We start from the raw sequence: 10863 nt of genomic DNA on the forward strand, positions 1-10863 counted from the left end.
GAGTCTCACATTTCCATTCCCAGGCTCAGAGTCAGCATACCGTCTTTGCTGGTGCATGTTTAGACATTTATTTTTTTCTGCATGTGTTCCCACCATTGCACTCTGCAGACGAGCGGGAGGGGAATTTGATAAGCAGTTTGTATTTTGTCAGTTACACCAAGTCACATCTGTCGTCTGCCCTTCTAAACCATGCAGAAGCCTCCAAAAGCCCATGAGGCATGAAGTGTCCAGGGCTTATAAAGTTATTGAGGCAATGTGAGAAGTAGAGAATAGACATCAGGAGACTTTAGCACAGAGGATCCTCCCTTTGGCTCCCTGAAACATCCACCCATGACTTTCAGAACATGACTTGCTTCCCGCATTCCCTGCAGATACCTGGATTCACCTGTGAATCTCTGAAGCATCACTCTCAACAGGGGACAGATCTGTCCCCCAGAAGATATTTAATATTGTCTAGGAACATTTTTTGTTGGCCCAGCTATTGAAGATGGGAGGGTTGCTACTGCCACCTAGTGGGTGGAGTCCAGGGAGGCTGCTAACCATCCTACAGTGCACAGCACAGCAGCCCCTAGGAGGGGAGGGTGATCCAGCCCCAGATGGCAGTAGTGCCAAGGTTGAAGACCCTGCTCCAGATCTCCCAGGAAGCCTTGGAGACCTGGAAAATTCCATCTCTTCCCAACAGCAGTATCCCTTCCTGTCTTTTAAAGTAGACATTATTATGTCCACTTACATCTGAAAATCACAACTAGGAAATCCACTAAAATCCAGAGTGCAATCCAGCCAGATGACATTAGCTGGAAACAGCACTGGTGAGACTCCCTGCAAGTTGTAACTCAAGTCACAGATATTGCACCTGTCATCACCTGTCACACAGTACCATGAGAGCAGTGTGGGCTGGGATGTTCCTGCAGCTCAGGTGTGCATGTTGTACACCCATTTAGCAGATTTCACCATGACAGAATATTCCAGAAACATTTCTGTGCAGACTCTCTCAGAAATGTTTTTCTCACTGCACATACTCTTCCAGTTTCCCAGGCAACTAAATGTATTAGCATAAATATATGCATACATGATTTTTATGGGAAAAATAAAACAACATAATATTAAATTTAGGTTCAACAAATATTCATTATCATTTAAATCTGAGGCAGCTGCCATCACTTTGGGAATAGCTTATGTTTCAAATTTGGAAGCTCCCCTAGGAGGCCTGAGTGGTGTTGGCTGTGGTCTGGTCTGGGTGGGGTTCTGGTTGGTTGCTTGCTTGCTTCATGGCTAAGTAGATGCAGAGACTAGTTGGTGTCCTGTTTGGGGCAGTGCTTGGAGACCTTGTGTGGTCAGTTCCAGTGCCAGGGCTTGGTTGATACCTGTATCCATTAACTCAGATCATGAAGCTGAAGGATCCCTCGAACTAGGCTAGAGATGCTGGGATCTGGAGTGGAGGAGGGGCTGCTGAAGCAGCCTTGCAATGAAGAGCATTCAGGAAAAATCTTCCTAAATGCTAGGATGTGGATGGAATTAAATTGACTCTCAGGATGAGATTCTCCTGTGTTTAGAGTGGGCCCTAAATACAGTGACTGATATGTTTCTATGAGGAATGAGAAAGAGTTTAGACATACAGGCCTCCCAACAGAGGCAGGATCCAAAATACCAAGACTGTGGAGTAAAAAAAATTCATGAAGTGAAAGATGTAAAGCCAAGAGTCTAAGTCACTCTTCTGCCAAGGTAATTTCTCAACATGAGATGTACAGGGGAAGTTAGGATCAAGAAAGGAAGGAAGGAAGGAAGGGAGGGAGGGAGGGAGGGAGGGAGGGAGGGAGGGAAGAAAAGAAAAGTAAAAGCTAAAAATCTAAAACATAGCTATTGGAATCTTTATGGTATTAAGGAAATGAATGTTGAGACTGGATGAAGAGGAGGATCCTGGAAAATATTAGTTTTCACTTGGGACCTCTTCAGGATGGTAAGGGTAAGTTGAAGCAGAGCAGACCCCATGGAGAGTGGAAATGAGGCTGTACAAACAGTCCCCGACAAACAATTGTTTGACTTACAATTTTTCCCACTTTACAATAGTGCAGAGGTGCCATGCATCTAGTAGAAACTGCATTATTTTGAATTTTGATGTTTTCACAGGGCATGGTGCTCTTGGGATTCTGGGCATCAGGAGCACATGATGGCGAGGGGCCAAACTGATGCTCTGTGTTGTGTTCCTAGGACATGATGTTTGGTAGGTGGGGTGTGTTAAATGCAGTCCCACTTACCATGGATTTACTGGGACCTGGGCCCATCACGAGTCGAGAAGCATCTATATTCATTCAAATCCCCACATGAATAGCAGTGGTCTGCTCCTAACCCAGCTCCACATCAGGAGCTAAAGAGAGCCCTCTCAGGAGGGAAATAACAGGATCCAGAGCCTTTGTAACTTTCCATGGGTACAAATGTATGTGAATTCACAACACTCAATAAAAATGTAGCAGCATAGCAAGACAGGGATATATCAAGAGTCTGGAAAAAGAGAAGAAAAGACAATGGAAACATACCTCCAAAAATAGGTGAATTTACCAGGAAGATAAAACAAATGGTCTGCTCCTGGTAAAACAGGTCTTCAAAAGATTGTTATGTTGGAGAAGCAGGTGTTTCTTGATGATAAAGTGGACTCTAGACAACAAATCTGGGCCCTGCAGAACCACAGCATACATAGGCTAAGGAGGTAAGGAGGGAGACAGCTTAGGGACACTATGGATTGTGAGAAATGAGTGTCCTTCCCCTCATGCTAATTCCCTTACATTATTCTCAGATCTTAAGCAAGGTGTTTGAGCAACACTACCTTAATAAGTTTATGCTTTGGGCATTAAAGGAAGAGTTGTGTCAGAATTCCTACATGAGGTGTCCTGAGGGGTTTACCTGTGTGGAAAGGATCACCAAGATGGCATATGGAAAATGGTGGAAGACATCATAAACAGGCACATGTGGTAGATTCCTTGGTAAGGGACTAGACTTCTGTAGTCAGGTCACATGGAGTCCTGGATTCTGATATTTGATTATGGCCTCTGAGAGACTGAAAGCTTGGAACACTTGGGCTTCTCTTAGTCTGAACATCATGTTTACTTTTTTGGGAAGAATTTTCCAACTATCAAGTTAAAAGATTGCCCCAAAGGAGATATGATCCCACTATGACCGAGCAGGAGTTGATGGCTACAGATCCTGAGGAAGGACTTCCTACTTCAGAGGGAGATTTCCCAGGCAAGCCTGTTCTACTCACATGCTGGACATTAGTAGAGTTCTAATCTTTTAAACTAAAACTGAGAAAATCATTCTATAAATGTAAAAAGTAGGTTAACTGTGTGGCTTGAGGAGAACTTCTTGAAAGAGTCACTCTCTGCCTACTGTGACCTGGAGAGTCTTGCAGTCCAGGGCTGCTCTTCAATGGCACTTGGGACAAAAACAAAAGGCAAGAGCAGAGGACCCAGGGGCAGCTGATATTCTCTAGAGACTCAAGCCGTGCATTCTTGCTGCCATCAAAGAGAAGCCTGCAAAAGGATACATACATTCCAGTTTGGGTCAATAACGGATCCTGCACCTGGAAGAAAGGTGAGATTGGTAAGGTCAGAAGAGCAGCCTTATTGCCCCCATGTAAGAGGCTCCATTTGAATACATTCTGATTTCACAGGTGGTAATATTATTTTAAAGTGTGTCTTTAAATCACCATCTTCAGTGGCCTAACCTATTCTTTTGAGAAAAATCAATTTACACAAAAAGCAAGTCAACAACTAATTGAGTTAATATTAATGGAAAGAAAATTTATCTACCAACAACCACATTATTGAAAAGAATGGCCCTGAATTTCTAAAATGTCTCCTCAGGAGAGTAGAAACTCTTTTGATTTTAGCTTTTTCTTTCATACTGAGAGTAATTGCTCCTCGTGATTTTACCACTACCAGCTGGATCCACAGAGACCTTCACTTTAACCTGGCATTACAATGGAGAACTGTTAAGTTTTGTGAAATAAATTGCCGACCTGCATTGAATTACTTGTAGAAGGGTTGATATAGCTACAGAGAACTGTCAAATTGAGGATGTATTCCAAAAGGGAATTTTATCAAAACTTTATTTTAGGTTTAAAAATTAGATTTTTTTATTGCTGCTGGACTAGAGTAAACTGCAATAATGTTACATATTGTTTAGATAACTGAGTGACATTTCATACCATGTATATATAGAGATGCTCTATAAGTGTGAGAAAATATATGCTTTAATAGACTACTGTAATTATAAGATTTTTAATTAAATATTTTTTGTAAATATTATGTGTGTGTGTTTTCTTTGTAATCTGTGGGAATACTTGTTTTGGAAAATGATTTTTCAGCTCAATTGCATAGCTCTTGATATCTTGAATGTCTTTTCAGTTTGGCTTGGCTTTTAATTGTTTTTGTTTTGCCCAGTATGGAAGACTCTGAAGTAGCAGTTTTTTGTGTCACTGAGCCTCGCTGTCCAGGTGAGCGCGCATTTCCTGTCTCCAGTGGCAGATCACCAGAGACGCAGTTCCCCAGGGACTTCTGGTGCCAGGCACCGAGGTGTTCTTTGCCTGCAGCGTTTCTAAGTGTAAACTCCCAAGGAAGTGAACACTTCTCTCCGCCATCCAGTTAGCCAGCGGACCTGCACGTCGCTTTAGAACCCGGCTGCCCTCTTAAGGGACACTAATCAGCTCTGCTCCCTGGCGTCCCCGGGCCTCTCCCCGTGACCTGTGGGCTCGCTCTGTCCTCTCTGAAGCCTGAAACCTGTAAAGAGGGGCATGAGCAGGTCCGCACTCCGGGCTTCCCAGAGGCCAGCGCTTCCACCTGGGCACCTCGCCAGGCGAGGGTTACAGGTGTTGTCTGACCTGGCGGTTTGTTTGGGTTGTTGATCAAGCACGTCTTGAGTTTGTCTGTGGCGCCAGCAAGTCTGCAGCGGGAAGGTTCATACAAAGGAAAAACTCCTGACTTTTCTTAATTTGTAGACTTTCATTATATAGGAACAATCAAAGAGTAAGAATCATTTGAAACCCTGGAAAGAAAGTAAATACCCCACACAGTGGACATTGATTCTAAAGTTGTTATAAAATCCTCACATCTCAAACATTTATGGTAAAGCTGGAAAGAAAAAATATACCTTTTCATTTCAAAGAACTCATATACTCTGCTATTGTATAAATCCTACTAAACTTTATTGTAAAGCTTTAACTGCATCTTTGGAACTTTTAAGAATTTTCACTCCCCAATACCTGTTGTATTAGATGTCTTCTATGACAATAAATCTTCACTGAGCAAAAGGTTTTTAATTTTTTGTGGTTTTTAATTGACTTTTACTGAGTTATGTGATTTTTCATTATCAAGAATGGGTCTCTTGATGGATCACCTCAATTATTTACAATGTTTCTTGCCATATGATGAAAAATGGGGCTCAGAAAAGGCTTCTTTGAAAGGAAAAAAGCTGCCCTACTCTTCAGTGTCTGCTAGGGCAGGAAGCAGTAGCCTCAAGAAAGTGCAGGATGCTGTACAGGGGAAACTAGGCCGAAACCCAAAAGGGTACATAAGGGAGAAGGAACTGTTTCATAGTAGTGCACAGCCAAATAAAACTGGCCTTGCCTTTCTAGTTGGCACACTTGAATTACATACATGTTAATCAGCGCAGTTAGCCCTGGTGTCTCAGCAGGACCCCACTCACACCCTGCAGCCTGCTGAGGAAGGAAGCCCTTCCACTGCTCTTCCTAAGCCCAGAGTCATTGGCCGGCTCCAGAGCGAATCCTTCTCGGGCTGCTCTCAGTCAGTGTTCTTCAGACCTGATGGTTTCTTGACATATTTTGCTAAACTGTTATTAGCTTTATTGATTAGCACCATGACACATTAGATTTTAGAACTGTGATTTTACTTTCTCTACCTGGAGCCCTGACTCAATCCATCCTTTAAAAGAGTAAACCAACCAACCAAACGACAGACACAAACAACTTGACCAAAGGGAACCCATTTCCTCAGGGGAGACAATCTGTAGTCTTTAGACTTAATTGAAAATGCCCAGAATTTTCAGTGAAGTTTCACAAAGGTTTTGTGTTTGAGAGCCTCCTTTACACTGATTCACATGTTCTGGCTCTTTCTATAGTTTCCCCTAAGTGCTGAAACCCAGGTAACCCATATCGCCAAGGGTTTTTTAACCCGCCCAAGCAAAGCAAGCCAGCAGTGGGGCTGAAGTCAGTCCCTCATTCTGAGGCACCACAAGAGTGCTGTGAAAACCCTAGTTAATTTGAAAAGTCCCTGTGAGTCCATAAAAGGGGACACACCTCAGCATCCCGGAAAGAGGAGCAAAGTGTGTTGCCTGTGTTCCTCTGGCTGGAAGATGGCTAAAGAGGAACTGAACTTAAAATGTTTAAATAAAGAGAACCAAGACATATTTTCTACATGAATCCACTGGTATCTTTTTTTTTTCTGGAGAAGAAAGCTCATACTATAAATAGAAACTTTCTAAGAGATTATGTAAGTATTGGTAAAATATTCAAATTCATGGGTAAATGAGAGGCCATTATAGGCTTTCAATGACTGTTTCTCAATTATTTATGACATAAAATACCTACCTGCACTTTTGAAATGCATGTAATAAAATTGATTTTTCAAAATTATACCTTTTCTCTGAAATTTAAGTTTCAAGGGAAAGAACTGTGGTCTTACAGTTCTTTGAGCAAATTCATGTTTCTTAAATATTTACATAAGTATTTTCAATATTTCTTAAATATTTTAAACATTTGCTTACATATTTAAAAGATTTTCTTAAATATTTCCTATTTTCTTCTCAAGTTTTAACATCAAATAAGAGACTGTACTTTTGGGTATGCAAACAAAAAATAGCCATGTGCAGGAAATTATCTTTCAAAAGGGATTTTCACTCTAATAAAATAAATACACTATGTTAATTTTCCCCAATTCCCCTGAGGTTTTACTTTCTAAGGTGGTGCTTTCCACAAAGATGCACCTTGCATTTGTGTGTGTGGGGGGAACTATTACAACCAACAGTGTTGTGTTATACCTCAAGGCAGGATAAAAAGCAAAGCACTGGTAAATCAATTGTTACACTTCACATTTCCTAAAATACAGTCTTAACTTCTCAGGTATCTCAAGAAAAAGAGAGAGAGAGAGAGGAGGGGAGGAGTTCTTATTTGTATGTCCAGTTTAAAGGAAATCTGGGAGATGGACACAGAGATAAAAGCCTTACACCTTACAACAGCATCACACTGGAAGACACTTCTCACTCTCAGGTATTTAACCTGAGTTTATGGCCATGGTTAAAACCAAGCAGCCTTCTTAAGGTGGAATTTTTTCTTTCTTTCATGGTGCCTTGTAATGGGATGTTGAGCTGCGTGAAGAATTTCCTAAAGATGGTCTATTCCAGCCTTCTCCACTACTCCTTGCCCTTTCATCTGCATTGAGTCACAGTTGAGCGTCAAACCAATCCATTTGGCTACCCTCTTTTCCTCTGAACATCAGAAAAGCCATAGATTTGAAACAGGCTTTGATGTTCTTCCCCCAAACCCTCCCTTTCTGGGCTACCCATCTTGGCTAGTGGAACCTGTGGTCAAGGCAGAGACGGGGGGCAAGTGCTCACAATGAGTCTTGATCCACACTTTCAGTTGGGCTCAAACATTCCTGTTGAAGCTCATTGGAACCTCCCAGCCTCCCTTTCCTCACGGCTTCTCCAGCTCAGTCCCCTATGTTTCACATCTGGGCTCTAGGTCATCTCTGGCTTCCTGTCCCATCTTTCCTCCTCTTTTCTATCTTCCATGTTAATCGAAACACATTACTCCTCCACAGTTGCCCACTGCCCACGGGGAGACTCCAAGTGCTTGGACCAGCATACAGGGCTCCCATGAGCAGGTCTTTCAAGAATCATTTCCTGCAATACTTTCCCTTCTCCACTCCTGACTGCCTCCACACACACGCATTTTAAGCTTTAGCTGTATGTGGGATCTCATCCTGTATGTGCTGGACAAAAAAGCATGCTGGCCTTTATGTCTTCACAGAGTAGACTGATTTCCTGAGTGTCAAGAAGGGAGCAGCTTCAGGAAGGGCATGTATGGAATATGGACCAAGGAGGGTGGGGGACAGAGGGCACCTGCCTGGCCAGCCTAACCAGCTAAGTCAACCTCACACACCCGTGGATAGGAGCTGAACTCCCCACATCTGAAATGTCCTGCTCTTCCATGGTGGCTCCCTCTGCAGTGGTGGTCCTTCTGCCTTAATCTCGGCTCCCCTGCCTGTGTCTGGGTTGCTATTACTTCAAGGCTCAGTTGCTACTTCTTTTGCAAAAGTTATTGGACCTTCTTCTCTCCTAAAATAAAGGTCCCTTCCCCATGCAATAATCTAATCATTTTCATATGACTATGCTTCTGGTGAATCCCCAACCCCCAAGGATTCCTGACCACAAGTACTAGAAGAACATTCCTGTAACTTCTTGTACCAGAAAATCTAGCAAATTCTTTTCAGCTCAAAACTGCAGTTGAGAGATTTTCATTATCTTTAAAAGCCTTTGGCTGCCTCAAACATGGAAAATAGATAAGCTGTGTACTCTTGACAATGAAGGAGTGTGGTCAGCCTTGGGCAAGAGAGCTGGAAGGAGAGACTGAGAAGGGACAAGAAGAGCTGATCCCGTATCCACAGGAAAGAAACCGGCCCTGCTGACCCAAGTTGAGATAAGTGAACAAAGACACTTCAGTGCCTGAGTTGGGCTGGGCCAGGGGACACCATAAAAGACCAGCACAGAGCCCTCTGGAAGCCGGGGGAGGGCACTGGGTGATTTGTCTCTGTGCATGTGTCTGGGCTTCTATTCTTGTGGATTGGTGAATTGTCGTGGGACAGATTGAGGCACAGCCCCTGTAACAGATCCTCCTGAGTCAGGCCTGAAGGACAAACTTCCACAAATGAGGGAAAGCAGTTACTGATTGGAGTCTTCATTACTCCCACCTCTGCTCTAGGGCCCCAGAGGTGGAGTTGTATGGCAAGGAACCTCAACTAGGCCTTGGGGCATTCCCCACATTTCCAGTAAAGGAAACAGAGTGTAAGAGGTGAGGGGCAGAGTCAGCTCTGAAAACTGGTTGATTTTCTAAGCCAGGATCACAAAGTCCTGTGTGGGTGGACTTCACCTGGCTGACTGTTCCTCGCGCTCTCTTGTTCTGTGGTCTCACCTGCAGCTTGCCCTGTGTCCTAAGAAGGCGGGATTCAAATCTTGAACAAGTAACTATGAAATGCTGAATTGATCTTGCTGCCTTCAGAAAAAAAAGAACAGATCGCAGGTTCTCTTATAACAAGAATCAAGAATTTGACAAAGGAACAGAAGCAACACAGTGAAGAAGGTATGCTCTTTTCAACAAATGATGTTGGAGAAACTGAATGAGCACATGAAAAAACATAAAATAATGCTGACTCAGTCCCCTGCCTTCTGATTTTCACAAAGGTATCTCAACATGGATCATAGATCTAAAAGTGATGTGTGTAGTTATAAAACAGCTACAAGAAAACAGGAGAGCTCCTCTGTTTGGTGATGACATTTTAGGTACAACACCAAAAGAATGATCCATAAAGGAAGCCCAGGCTAGATGGTTCTTATGCTTAAATCCACTACATCTGTGTGCTCAGACCCACCCTCCAGTCTGAAAATGTGTGGGGTGGAGAAGAGGCACAGACGATCTGGCCCATAGTCAGAGCTAACCAATTTTTAGCTGTGTTCCTTCAGGCAAGTGACTTTTCCACATTTCAATTGCCTCATTTCTAAAATGAATATAAAATCATAATAACCTAGCTTTGGCATGTTCTCTAAAGGTAAAATAAAATAACATACATGAAAAAAAATTTCCAGACAGTAGTTATAATTCTAGTGTATATAAAAATCATCTGGAGAGATTTTAAAATTGTCGATTCCTGAGTTCCACTCATTCTCTTGTCCCCACCACTGAGACCCTGATTCATCAGGTCTAGGGTGGTCTGCATTTTAGTGTTTCCTAGGAACCCCGGTTTGAGAAATTGCAAAAATGTCATAAAATAATATGTCAGCTTCAGCCATTTCGAGGATATTTATCCTCTTTGACATCAACTTCCAACTCTGCAGGAGCTCTAATCAAGTAAACAGGAAAGGTTAATGTGACACAGACAGAGGGGTCACCTGGGAGGCAGCTGCTTCAAAAGCAAGACACTGGAGGGGTCCTGGGACAGGGAAGTGCCAAGTGCTGGCTTCTCACTAGCCCTGGCTTTCATCCAGACTTGATTTGACTCAGATTTTCATGATAACCTACTTTGTTTTCATATTAAATCACATTCTTTTCCAAGGTAAAACTCAAAAGAAATAAAATATCCCCCTTTTTATGTGTCCTTCTCCACCAACACCTTCCCTCACTACCTCTGTGATGACCTGAAAAGTGATTGGAAAAGGTGCCTCTATGGGGCCAGGGGCAGGATGGCTTTCATGGTAAAGGGACTCTCTGGGAAATACACGATTTCCCTGCTGTGTTCCGCCCTACTCAGAGGCCACCGGGGCCCAATGGAGGCCAACAGCTCAACAGTCTCACCTGGCATGACTGTCGCATATGGAAATTGGTAAATGGTACAATTGTACCTTAATTTCATGTAATAGATTTCTTTTTTTGGTAGAATTACATGTAATTTTTATGAATCAAAAAGCAATGGGGAAAATAATAGCTTTAACTCTTCCAAAATTGAATAAGACTTTTTATAAAAAAAAAAGTCAGTAAGTCTGTGGAATTTGATTGATTGCAATGTGGCCCCAGGCAAGTTACTTAACCTCTCAGAGACTTGCTTAAACTTCTAAAGGGGACTCTGGTGGCAATGAGAGTAA

This window comes from Ictidomys tridecemlineatus, unplaced genomic scaffold (genome assembly GCF_052094955.1).
Source record: "Ictidomys tridecemlineatus isolate mIctTri1 unplaced genomic scaffold, mIctTri1.hap1 Scaffold_339, whole genome shotgun sequence".
NCBI lineage: Eukaryota > Metazoa > Chordata > Mammalia > Rodentia > Sciuridae > Ictidomys > Ictidomys tridecemlineatus.